This window comes from Danio rerio, chromosome 1 (genome assembly GCF_052040795.2).
Source record: "Danio rerio strain M-AB ecotype USA chromosome 1, GRCz13ab, whole genome shotgun sequence".
Taxonomy (NCBI): Eukaryota; Metazoa; Chordata; class Actinopteri; order Cypriniformes; family Danionidae; genus Danio; species Danio rerio.
The window spans coordinates 4875001-4889079 of record NC_141021.1 but is presented as its reverse complement, the minus strand read 5'-3'; the positions used below and the strand labels follow the sequence as shown (position 1 = coordinate 4889079).

Below are 14079 nucleotides of genomic sequence, written 5' to 3'. Positions count from 1 at the left end.
ACTTAAGTCCACGATACTCAACCTCCAACCAACCCTTCACCCACCAACCCACCACGGTTTTTACTTTTAGCCATGATACTCAACCGCAATACTGAAGGAAATTAGTACAGTGCTAACAGCGCTTTATCTCTAACCTTTTAACATACTCAATGGAATTAAATAGTGATAGCGACTTATTTTGCAATACATAAATGACAAAAACAAAACATTTCTCCTTGTGTTACTTTCAGCCTGATCTCAGAAAAAAAACATAACTATTTTAAGTTTTGTCAGTTTAGTGGCTAATTCCTATGAGTTCAGTAATACAAAAATGTACGATTTTAAAAAAGAGGCATTGCACCAAACCCCAGCCGTTATTGGGGGAGGAGCAAATCGTACTAAATTGTACAAATGAGATCGTACGAATTCATACAAGTTAGCCACTAAATCACAAAGCTATGAAATGCCATGAGATCGTGTTGGTTATGTTGCACATTTCAGATGACAAATCCACTAGAGGGCGCTGTCTACTTTTTTTGCAAATCTCAATAGGCCACTCGTGATCAAATACGTGGGAGTGGCCCGAGCAATCTGTTTTCCTCTTTCAATTTTGCAGGCGGTGGAGACTCCGATAGCCCTCTTCAGCAGAAAATACAGATATGGACGTTTTCAGCAAGTTTCTCTGTGATAAACTGGGACTACAGCACTGCACTTTCCTCCTATATTGTTATCTGAAAGAAATGAGTGAAACGCTAACAGCGCTTTAACGTTAAACTTTTCAAATTCAAATAACAATTAGTAACCATTTTTCAGCACAGCCTACTTGGTAATCAGGGCTTCAGACGACTTATTTTGCAGTACATTAAAAAGAAAAAAGTTTCTCCTTGTATGTCACACTGTACGTTTCAGATGAAACTTCCACTAGAGGGTGCTGTCTACTTTTTTTATTAATCTAAATAGAATGCTCATAATCAAATACACGAGAGTGGCCCAAGTAATCGGTTTTCTCTTTTAATTTTGCAGGCAGTAGAGACAGGGGCGCTGCTAGGCGGGAGTTAGAAGATTCTAAGGGCCCACGCTGTTTTGGGGCTCCCGGAGTTACTATCAGGGGCCCACCAATTCACATCGACAGCCCCCTCCCCCCTGCTCTTCACTTAAGTCCACGATACTCAACCCCCAACCAACCCTTCACCCACCAACCCACCACGATTTTTACTTTTGGCCATGATACTCAACCGCGATATGGAAGGAAATTAGTACAGTGCTTACAGCACTTTATCTCTAACCTTTTAACATACTCAATGGAATTAAATAGTAATAGCGACTTATTTTGCAATACATAAATGACAAAAACAAAACATTTCTCCTTGTGTTACTTTCAGCCTGATCTCAGAAAAAAAACATAACTATTTTAAGTTTTGTCAGTTTAGTGGCTAATTCCTATGAGTTCAGTAATACAAAAATGTACGATTTAAAAAAAGAGGCATTGCACCAAACCCCAGCCGTTATTGGGGGAGGAGCAAATCGTACTAAATTGTACAAATGAGGTCGTACGAATTCATACAAGTTAGCCACTAAATCACAAAGCTATGAAATGCCATGAGATCGTGTTGGTTATGTTGCACATTTCAGATGACAAATCCACTAGAGGGCGCTGTCTACTTTTTTTGCAAATCTCAATAGGCCGCTCGTGATCAAATACGTGGGAGTGGCCCGAGCAATCTGTTTTCCTCTTTCAATTTTGCAGGTGGTGGAGACTCCGATAGCCCTCTTCAGCAGAAAATACAGATATGGATGTTTTCAGCAAGTTTCTCTGTGATAAACTGGGACTACAGCACTGCACTTTCCTTCTTTATTGTTATCTGAAAGAAATGAGTGAAACGTTAACAGCGCTTTAACGTTAAACTTTTCAAATTCAAATAACAATTTGTAAACATTTTTCAGCACAGCCTACTTGGTAATCAGGGCTTCAGACGATTTATTTTGAAACACAATAAAAAGAAAAAAGTTTCTCCTTGTATGTTACGTTCTACGTTTCAGATGACACTTCCACTAGAGGGCACTGTCTACTTTTTTTGCATATCTGAATAGGCCGCTCGTGATTAAATACGTGGGAGTGGCCCAAGTAATCTGTTTCCTCTTTTAATTTTGCAGGCGGTAGAGACAGGGGCGCCGCTAGGCGGGGGTGGGGGGGTATGGTGTTAGAACGTTTCTAAGGGCGCACACTGTTTTGTTGCTCCCGGAGATACATTCAGGAACCCACCAATTCACATCGACACCCCCCCACCCCCCTGCTCTACACTTACATCCACAAAACTCAACTTCTCAACCAACCCACTATGGTTTTTACTTTTGGCCATGATACTCAACCGCAGTACTGGAGGAAAATTAATACAGTGCTAACAGTGCTTTATCGCTAACCTTTTAACATTCTCAATGCAATCAAATAGTGATAGCGACTTATTTTGCAATAAATAAATAAAAAATTATAATAATAATTCTCCTTGTGTTACTTTCAGCCGGATCTCATAAAAAAAATAAAATAAATAAATAAAAACGTTTATGTTTTGTCAGTTTAGTGGCTAATTCGAGTTCAGTTATAAGAAAATGTAAGATTTTTAAAAAGTGGCACGGCACCAAACCCTAGCCGTTATAGATAAATATCGTACTAAATTGTACAAATGAGATATTCAGTACAAATTCATACAAATTAGCCACTAATCACAAAGCTATAAATTGCCATGAGATCGTGTTGGTTACGTTCCACGTTTCAGATGGCAAATCCACTAGAGGGCACTGTCTATTTTTTTGCAAATCTCAATAGGTCGCTCGGATTCAAATACATAGAAGTGGCCCGAGCAATCTGTTTTCCTCTTTAAATGTTGCAGGCGGTGGAGACTATGATAGCCCTCTTCAGCAGAAAATACAGATATGGATATTTTCAGCAAGTTTATTTCAGCAAGAAATTAGTACAACGCTAACAGCACTTTATCGCTGAACTCTAAACATTCCCACTGTAATCAAATAACGATTTCGAACAATTTCTCAACACAAACTAATTGACAAAAAGTGCTTCAGACGACTTATTTTGTGATACATAAAAAAATATATAAAATTTCTTGCATGTTTTACATTCAGTCTGATCTCACGAGGAAACTATTTTGAATATTGTCAGTTTAGTGGTCGCCGATTTCAGTCTAATGACAATGTAAGTTTTTTAAAAAGGAAGCGTGGCACCCAACCCCAGCCATCATTGGGGATGAGCAAATCGTACACAATTGTTTAGAATTGATGCTCAAGACTGTTATAGACTATTAAGCTCTTGTGAGTAGGAGGTGGTTGGAGTTAAACTATGCAGAGCTGCGGCCCTCCAGGAATTGAGCCCATTGATAAACCCCATTAGGTGGTCATAATGTAATGGCTCATTTCTCTCTCCCTTTCTCTCTATGGCTGTGTATTTCATAAAATGTTTCAGATACTTATAAATAATCAAAAACTATAATAAAATCCAAACTGTTTGAAACAAGAGATGAGAGGCTCTTACAGTTGACCACTCGCTCTATAACGTGTGCCCGAAGGCAGTAAAGATTATAGTGAATGTGAGATGCATCTTCTAACATGGTCAACAACTTCCCAAGAACATTTTTTTTTCTCATAAAAAGAAGTCAACCCGAAACGTACACAGCCAGTAACATCTGATCCTTTAGTTAACAACTCTCTCTGTCCAGCTGTGATCTGCTTTTGACGTCAAAACACAAACAAAGCGCAAATCAAAAGTTAAAACAGATTCAATAAAAGGTCTACAGAACTCTGTCAATATCGATTTGTCCACATCAAAGGATGTACGCTTTCGGGGCTGGTACCATCACTTGTGTGCTTTTCAAAACTACAAGATTTATTGCCCACACATTTGAGCTTATATTTCTGTGCCAAGGCAGTGGTGTGAGCTATACAGTTTTAAAGGTATAACCGTCAGAGTGGTTACAAATAGATTAATAATTTTAATAAAAACAAAATCACTGTGCTTTATTGTCTCCAAGACATTCTTTAAAATGTTATTAGCAAATTAGAAAGTGTTCCATAAAAAGAAACTATTATTATTATTGTTATTTTATTATTAATATTATTATTATTATTGTGGTAGTTGTTGTGATTTATTATTATTATTATTATTATTATTATTATTATTATTATTATACCATTTTTATTATCAAACAGGAAATCCAAGAAAATCTTTGCGTGGAAAAATATAATAACTTAAAAAATAATTAGATTTATAAATTTTATAATAAATAAAGTCAGCAGCATAACACATATTGGTTGTATTGTCAGTAACCATGCACCCTGATCTGATGTAAGACATGTGAAAATAGTTGTATGTAAATACTTAATATTATTAATAATAATAAAATTAATAATAAAAGTAATAACAAAATAATAACAACAACAACAATAATAATAATAATAAAATAATAATAATAATAATAATAATAATAATAATAATAATAATAGGCGACGCATTGCTCAGTGGGTAGCACGTTCGCCTCACAGCAAGAAGGTCGCTGGGTCACTGGTTCGAGCCTCGGCTCAGATGGCATTTCTGTGTGGAGTTTGCATGTTCTCCCTGCGTTCGTGTGGGTTTCCTCCGGGTACTCCGGTTTCCCCCACAGTCCAAAGACATGTGGTACAGGTGAGTTGGGTAGGCTAAATTGTCTGTAGTGTGTGTGTAAGTGCATGTGTGGATGATTCCCAAAATACTTGCTGGATAAGTTGGCGGTTCATTCCGCTGTGGCGACCCCAGATTAATAAAGGGACTAAGTCGACAAGAGAATGAATGAATGAATGAATAATAATTTTATTATTATTATTATTATTATTATTATTGTTGTTGTTGTTGTTGTTGTTGATGATTTTTTGTGCACAAAAGTGTTCTGGGAGAACTGAACCACTAAAGTCACAATAATTGTTTTGACAATGTTTTTAGTTTTTAGCTGCTGTCTATGGAGGATCAGAGAACTCTCAGATTTCATCTAAAATATCTTAATTTATGTTACAAAGATTAACAGAAACCTTAGGGAATTGAAATGACAAGATGGAGAGTAATTATTAACAGAATGGGGTATATGCACACAGACTTATTTCAGCCAGCCAGCCTCAGCAGTGATCTTCACTGCCTGCTAGTAATATGATATAAAGTGGGTCTTAAATCGGACAAGAAGCACTGCATTAAATTACATGTTCCCCACCATTTGCCCCGGTAATTTCAAAGGAGTTTCTGTGCTCACCTGCTGATCCTGACGATGCTAGTGGTTGCATGTTTTTTTTTTTTTTTAATCTTATTTTACGATTGAACAACTGAATGAATGCTTAAGTCTATTCAACTGCATGTATTGTGATTAAATCACAACAACGATGCTGTAAAAGGAACTTTTTAAAATTGAAAACAGTCACATTAAGCTTTCACCGACAGTTGATCATTGGTTAAAAAACAGTCTCCCCTTGCCCTGCGAAAGGGGGGAGCCCTGGGCCCAAGAATCCCTTGAGCTTATGGCTCTTTCCCGGGAGAGCACGCCAAACAAGCTATGCATAAATCATGAGTTAAGTGTGAACTTTTGAAATGAAGTTTAACATTACCAAATGCAATTTGTTTGTTTAAATTTAACACATAGACATTGTTTGCAACATTTTTGCAGAGATAATTTTTAAGTGTACCCCATTGTCATTTTTGGGTAAACTAATCCTTCAATACTAGCAGTTTCTTATGTGCTGCTTCTGATTTTGCCTGTTTTTTACATATTGTTTTATAATTATCATGTAATAATAATAGTAATAATATTATTAATAATTATAATAATAATAATAGTAATAATATTAATAATAATAATAATAATAATAATAGTTATAATAATAATTCCTTACATTCATATAGCATTTTTCTGGGCACTCAAAGCGGGGCTTGGGGGGGGGGGGGGGGGTGGATTCTCATCCACCACAAGTGTGCAGCATCCACCTGCACACCACACACCAGCTGATTGGTGGAGAGGAGACAGAGTGATGAAGCCAATTATGATATGGGGAGGGTCCTTTTTCGAAGGACATCCTGGGATTTTTAATGACCACAGAGAGTCAGGACCTCGGTTTAATATCTCATTCGAAAGACGGTGCTCACTAAGCAGTATAGAGTCCCCGTCACTATACTGGGGCATTAGGACCCACACAGACCGCAAGTTGGGCGCCCCCTGCTGGTCTCACTAACACCACTTCTGGCAGCAACCTAGCTTTCCCATGTGGTCTCCCATTCAGGTACTGACCGCAGCCCTGCTTAGCTTCAGATTGTGACCATGTGAGAGTTGCAGAGAGCTAGCTGCCTGCAAGACGCATGTTTGCCAAATATTCTACATCCACTATTTTCTGAGAGCCGTGATATATTCATGACTGTCCAAAAGATGGACCTTGCCAATTAAATTACAGTATCTTTTGGACTGTGAAATAAAGTTTTATGGTTTTGCGACCTGAGGGCACGCGAGTTGATCGTCAGCTTAATTAGCCTTTCTCTAAGAGACTTACACACATATAACAAGACCATAAAGCACTTCAGTAAGTGTTCTGAAGTTGTATATTCATCTAATGACATCATTAATTTTCAGATTTACAGCCCATCCTAAAACATTTGTGCTGACACATACTGTATTACTCGCAGTGAGCGCTGTGGAGTTTCGTGTTTTTTTATTATTTTTTTATTTTCCGACAGATGTTGGATTTAGTGTGCCAAAGCAATTGGGTTTGATTCTGGATTTTTTTTACCGCTCACTCAACCTGTCGCCTCCTGAATCTTCAACATTCATTCATTTTCCTTCAGCTTAGTCGCTTTATTCATCAGCGGTCGCCACAGCGTAATGAACACAGAGGTAAGTATTCCAGCATATGTTTTACACAACGGATGCCCATCCAGCTGCAACCCAGCACTGGGAAATACCCATACACTCTCACATTCACACACATACACTACGGCCAATTTAGTTTCTTAAATTCGCTTATAGCGCATGTGTTTGGACTGTGGGGGAAACCGGAGCACCCGGAGGAAAATGACGCCAACATGGGGAGAACATGAAAACTCCACACAGAAATGACAACTGTCCCAGCCGGGACTCAAACCAGCAACCTGCTTGCTGTGAAGCGACAGTGCTAACCACTGAGCCACCGTGCCGGCCCTGAAACTCCAACATTTACACATAAATATAAAAAAAAACATATCTGAATCCATGATATGAGCTGTTATAAATACCGAAACAATCTCTCCATCTCTCTCTTTTTGTCAAAATCATAATGATGAAATTTGGAGAAACATCAAGCAATGAGAACACAACGTTTCTCGCTCACTCCTGCAAAACAAATCATTTGTTTAAAGATGTTACTTTTTTGTTTTACACGACCGCATCAACAGCAAATAAATTACTGCAGTGGCTGTGCTTAATATATTTGATTATATTATTTACAATAGAAAAAACACAAGTAGAATAGAAATATACTGTATGAAGACTATATTTATTTTCTTTCTCACAGAAAAGAAAAATTAAAATAAAATTAAATAATATGATGTTATGTATCTTTTTTAGAGCATTTTTTTTTCAATGTTCTTTTTTGTTATAAAAAAAAGTCAATTTTTTTAAGAAATTATATTTATTATTATGTACAGGGCTTGACATTAACACCCGCCTACCCATCAAATGTGGCGAGTTAGAAAGACATCCACACTAGACACTGACTAGTTGAAAATAATTCTTAAATTGCCGATACATATGTACATATATACAATATATATATATATATATGTATGTACTTACAGTACATATAGTAAGTTAACAAGACAGTACTTACAGTAAGTTAAAAGTTAAGTTAACAAAAAATAATAAATACATAAATAAATAAATAAATAAATAAATAAATAAATAAATAAATAAATAAATAAATAAATAAATAAATAAATAAAAAATTTAAAAAAAGCCTTAGAATTGTGGGTTGAGTCAACCATTTTATTTATTTTTTTGTTTGTTTTTTATATTTGATTATACTGTTTACAATAGAAACACAAGAATAATAAAACACATTTTTATATTCCTTCTCACGAAGAACTGTGAAATAAAATTAAATACTTTTACATTATGGGTCTTTTTAAAGCGTTTCCAAATGTTCTGTTTTGTTATGAAAAAGTGTTTTTAAGAATGTATTTTTATCTTGGCCTTCTCGCAAAAAAATAAAAAAATTAGACTTAAAATTGTTGGACAACATGCTGCAGAGATTTTTTATTATTATTCTCTTTTAGACTCAAATTGAGTCAAGTGCAGTACCTAAGCTAAAGGTTAAGTCAACTAATAAAAAGTTGTGCAACAAGTTCCCTTAGAGTTTTAGGTTGAGTCAACTATTCTACTTATTTCATTTTTATTTATTTTCATATATTTGATTATATTATTTAAACAAGAAAACACAAGCATAAAGCGCGCACACACACACACACACACACACACACACACACACACACACACACACACACACACATATTATATTTATTTTGGTTCTCACAAAAAAAACATGTGAAATAAAATTCAATATTATCATGTTATGCATCTTCTTTAAGTATTTCCAATGTTCTGTTCCATAAAAAAAAAAAAAAAAAGTTTTTAGAAAAAATGTTTTTATCTTGGCTTTTATGCATTTAAAAAAAAAAAAAGTTAATTCAGCTTAAAATTGTAAGACAAGTTCATGCAGTTTTTTATGATTATTTTTAGCTTTTTTACTCTTAAGGCTGATTTATAGTAGTCGTGCATTTATACTTCTGCATGCTGTTTGTGTTGCTCTGCAATAACACTTTCAAAACACTAGCTGGCAGTAGGTTTTTATTTTCCTTTGTGTTGTTTTTCTTCGCCGGTGTTTTGTTTTTTCTGAACGCTACCTTAATGAACAAATAGCTCAAACTCGTTAATTCAAAGGAGGGAACCGGCAGACGTGCAACATCTGTAATCATGAGGTAAACACAAAACAACAGTTTCCAACTGAAGCTCCTTCACTGGACTCGACAATTGTAAACACTTACTCCAGCAGGTTTGCATGGCTTTTGGCCCCGCCCACACTTGTTAGGGCTAAGTCAACCAATCACAGTGCTTGTGCTTTGGATCGTCACAACATGTAGTTGCATTTTTAAAGAGGTGCGTGTCAGCATTGGCATCAGCCAGAGCTAGGGCTCTGCTACTGCACAAAGGCAGTGCTGGACCAATAGACTGTAAAAGATAATATCAACAATGTCACCCATAGGTTTCTGAAGAGCCCAAAAGAAGCTATCAGTAGGCTTGGCCAACCGTCGCCATTTTGTTTGCGCGCCATTGCAATGACCAGGGGATACCAAACAAAGGCAAAGAGGTGGAGCGTGAGCGGAGCTACAGACGCCTTTTATCATTTTGCTATGATGGGCTTTCCTGTGGGAGAAATGCTTAATGCTTCATTACCTGCGACTCGTTTGTGTTCTGACCACATGAGCTTGGACTTGTAAAACACTGTTGTAATACATTGAGCCACTAAACATTGTTCTTAAGAGGTTTTTCTACAGGAGGAAAATGCAAATTACTTCCAAACACTTCAGATATAGTCTGTGTCAGTAAATGCAAGGCTATTGATGAAGTCCAGGCATAACAATGTATGACAGAGCTTCAAATGACTGTTCTAGAGCCTACAGCTAATCTGTCAGATTCTGGAGTGCTTTACAGGTCTAAAGAAAAACACAAATGATAAACGATCTTAAATAAAACAAACACATTTATAGAGATGCTATATAAGTGTATAATTTCACTCACCTGGGAGGCCACGTGAATGGTTTGTGAGCCGAATTAAGTGCACAGCATGCCATACCATCTGATAATTGTAAGAAATAATTCCAAAAGGCGACTGACTGTGTAAAGCCACATCAAACAAAACAAAAATATGATGTATATGCCAAGTTCAGCAGCTAATCAGCCGGAATCAGCTGAGGTGAAGCGATGGCGACCAACGAGACCTAGCTGTCACTCAGGTGGCCACGCCCTTAATTATGCAGACTTAATATAACTTAAAATAAACTAAAGGATGAGTTTTAAATTCCCCCCCCCCCAGGCTAATATTAGCTATTTGAACCAAAATCCAGGCTGTAAACACTTTTTTGTTTTCTGCTGTAAAGTTGGTCAGCAAGTTAGAGCAAAAAGTGTCCAGTAACATGAAAACCACTCAGCCATTGGCTAAATTCTCTGTCAGTCAAACTTCTGTCAGTCAAACTAGGAAGTAGGAAGTGACTGAACGATAGCAATGCCTGAGACATGCAGACGGTCAAAACACTCGGCTTTGTTTAGATTTTAGTAACTATATCTTGGACTTTTTATTTAGCTTGTGGTCTCATTTTATCTGTAACACTGTAAGCTATGACATCGACTGGTACTTTTACTCCAAAGACTCTGTTTTTACGTGTAAGTACCATGGTAAAACGGTGTAAACAATAGGTCTCCGGCAGAAACGGTGACATAAACAAATTAATACCCATCCATAATTCGACAATATTGTGTCGGTGGACCAAATGTGTTTAATGGGATGTTTTTCTGTGGACTCTCACCTTTCAAAATAAACCGTGATGTACAGCAATGAATGCGTGTGTGTGTGTGTGTACATGATATGTACGCCATATCTAATAAGCGTTTTCTGCAAAACTTACACAAATTTAGCCAATACATTCTTCATAAGCTTTCCATTGAAAAACAAGCTTTAAACTGATGTAGAGTTTGTCAAGACTACTCTAGTCCATTTTGATGTAATCTATTCATAAACATTAACATGTGGAAAAAACAGCGCCTCAGCACGTCCTCGCTGGGGCGCTGTGAAATTAACAGTGGGCTAAATAGAAATTTGCTACTTATGGAACCAGAACTAGCAGAATTTCAATAAATTGCAGTTTCAGTTACTTCCCTATTTGCTTCACGAGGGAGAGCAAGAGGTTGCCGCTTGGCTGGACCTTAAAGCCTGGTTTATACTTCTGCGTCAGCTGACCAGCGTAACCCACGGTGCATGCAACGTGCGTGGCTGTGCATTTATACTTCTGCGCGCTGTCTCTGTCGGTCTGCATTAACACTTCTGAAACGCTAGTTGGCAGTGAGGTGTTAATGTTCCTCTGTGTTGAGTTTCTTCGCTGCTTTATTGCTTTTCCTGAACACTTCCGGGATGTACAAGTGGCTCAAACTCGCTCATTTTGAGGCAGGAACCGGCGGACGTGCAACAACTTTAACTATGAGGTAAACACATAACAAAACTTTCCATCCGGAGCTCCTTCACGGGACTCCACACTTGTAAACAATCGCTCGCGCCATTCGCCCGGCTCTCGGTCCCGCCCAGACTCGTCAGCGCTACCAAGCCGACCAATCACAGAGCTTGCGCTACGCGTCGTTGCGACGTGTAGTTACATTTTTTGAGAGGCGCACGTAAGTGACGGCCACGGCGAAGGGCTATGCGCCAGCGCCGTAGCATACGCCGGCGTTTGACGCAGAAGTGTAAATCAGCCTTTAGCGTGCGCTTGACACAGAAGTATAAATCAGCCTTTAAATTTACTGAGAGTCAACATATATCGAGTCAAGTGCAGTACTTAAGCTAAAAGTAGAGCCAACTTAAAAAAGAACCTGTGCAGTAAGTTGTCTTACAGTTTTAAGTTGAGTCAACTATTCTATTTATTTAATTGGGTTTTATTTCATTTCATTTTTACAGTGAGGTCAATACAGACCCGGATGCATAATGAGGGATAAGAAATCTATTTAATTTAAATAGTTTCCTTCATATTCTCAGCCACATTTACCCATTGAATATAATTACAGTCACGCATTTCTCCCACAATTGCGGTAAACTTTTAATCACAATATGTTTTTCCTGAGAGAAACGTGTAATGTATTCTGTACTGTGGGGACGAGGGGTTCGAAAATTAGGATTTCACGGTTGATGACTTTGATTCAGATAAGCCCTAATCCCCATTTAAATCCTGCATAATGACTTCACTATTGCATTTTATTATATTTATATCTCATCCCACCGCACGACTCCTAGAAGAAGTATTTTTTTTATTCTGAAGTTCACAAAAGTTGTCTAACAGGACGAGCGCTAGGGGCCTTTGCATTAGTGAACGAAAGCACAGGGACCGAAAGTGAGGCTGTAATGAAGCTCCTGAAAGCGGTGCATGAATATCTGATTAATCCCTCATAGAGTTACATGCAGAGTGCAGACGCTGTTTGCCTGTAAGCATGTGTGTGTGTGTTTGTTTTTGGTATCTGGTTCCATTAATTTCAATCAGTCTTTAGGGTTAGCTCAGGGTTGTGGTTTTCAGCAACATTCTTGTCAACCGTTCAGTTGTCATCATCAACCCTGTGTGGTTATGTAAGGATCTGGTTTGGGGCTGGACATCGGGAGTTTTTAGAGTTTGTTCTAGTTCCTCAATTAATATTTATTTTCCTCTCGTTTACATTTAAAGATTAATTAATAACATGGGGTCATGGCATAGTAGATGGTTCTTCAACACTGGTGTTTTTGTAGTCTTTCTTGTATTGCTTCTCAAATTTAAATTGAAATACAATCAATAATTAATCAATAAAAAAGTTAATTTGGGATTCTAAATGTGCTGATATTTTAATTTAATGATTTTTTTGATTGTATCATACCTTTTATTTTCTTTACACTGCCTTTTAAGTTCCGTATTGATCATAAAAAGTATTGCTTCATATCTACAGGTCTTTAAATAGTGTAACTCCTGTTTATCCAATCAACCTTGCAACAACCCAATGTAAAGTCTAAACTCAGAGGTTCTGGGAATACCCAGAACAGCAAAGTCCACTAAAAGAGGTAGAGTGTTCTCATATATGGCTCCCAAATCTGGAATAGCCTTCCTGATAATATTCAAGCCTCAGACACAGTTTCTCAGTTTAATACTAAAATAAAAACTCATCTTTTTAGTAAAGCATGTACACAATGCATCACCTAACTTAAGGATACAGTTAAACTCAACTCTTCAAATGCATTCCCATTAAACTGATATCTCTTGTGCTGATAAACTCAGAACAGCAGCTTGGATTATTATTTGCTTTGTTCTCTATTTCCACCTTGGGATGCCCATCCTGATGCCTCTAGATTGTGCATTGCCACTCTATCAGATCTAAGACCTGTGAAGAGATGACGCCAACCTATGAGGACTTGAAGAGATGATAATATAAGGGAAATGGCAACCATCTGAGAACTTCGATAACGACAGGTAACAGACGAATACACTTCATTGTACATGTATTAATCATTCATTTATTTTCCTTCGGCTTAGTCTCTTTATTCAACAGGGTTCGCCACAGCTGAATAAACCATCAACTTCTCCAGCATATCTTTTAGTAAATATGGTTTTTTTTAATGTATTTTTTTATTAGATACTTTATTACTGCAGGTTAACTACATTTATATGTATATTGCAACCCTTTATACAGCTCCATAACTTTTCTAACTTTGACTGTAATGTAATGATGTGCGGGCGAAGCAGTGGCGCAGTAGGTAATGCTGTTACCTCACAGCAAGAAGGTCGCTGGGTCGCTGGTTCGAGCCTCGGCTCAGTTGGCGTTCTGTGTGGAGTTTGCATGTTCTCCTAGCTTTCATGTGGGTTTCCTCCGGGTGCTCCGGTTTCCCCCACAGTCCAAAAGACATGTGGTACAGGTGAATTGGGTAGGCTAAATTGTCCGTAGTGTATGAGTGTGTGTGTGAATGTGTGTGGATGTTTCCCAGAGATGGGTTGCGGATAGAAGGGCATCCGCTGCGTAAAAACTTGCTGGATAAGTTGGCGGTTCATTCCGCTGTGGCGACCCTGGATTAATTAAGGGACTAAGCTGACAAGAAAATGAATGAATGAATGTAATGATGTGCACCTTTTGTGAAGATGCTTTGGAATGATTGGGAAAAGCACTATATGAGTAAACTTAAGTTTTGTTTTTAAAAGTGTATAAAACATTTGAGTTTTAACTTTTGTATTGATTTTGACAACATTCTTAAAACAAATTTACATGTTTAGGGGGAAAA

General features: G+C 37.4%; 1 long non-coding RNA gene across 1 annotated transcript; it reads left to right on the top strand.

Annotated features, from left to right (window-relative positions):
• Nucleotides 1-8043: 8043 nt before the first annotated feature.
• LOC147846651 (uncharacterized) lies at nt 8044-12236 on the top strand. The gene is made up of 3 exons (XR_015476124.1): nt 8044-8570; nt 8709-9186; nt 9236-12236. It is a non-coding gene; the product is annotated as an uncharacterized LOC147846651 (long non-coding RNA).
• The last annotated feature ends 1843 nt before the right edge of the window (nt 12237-14079 follow it).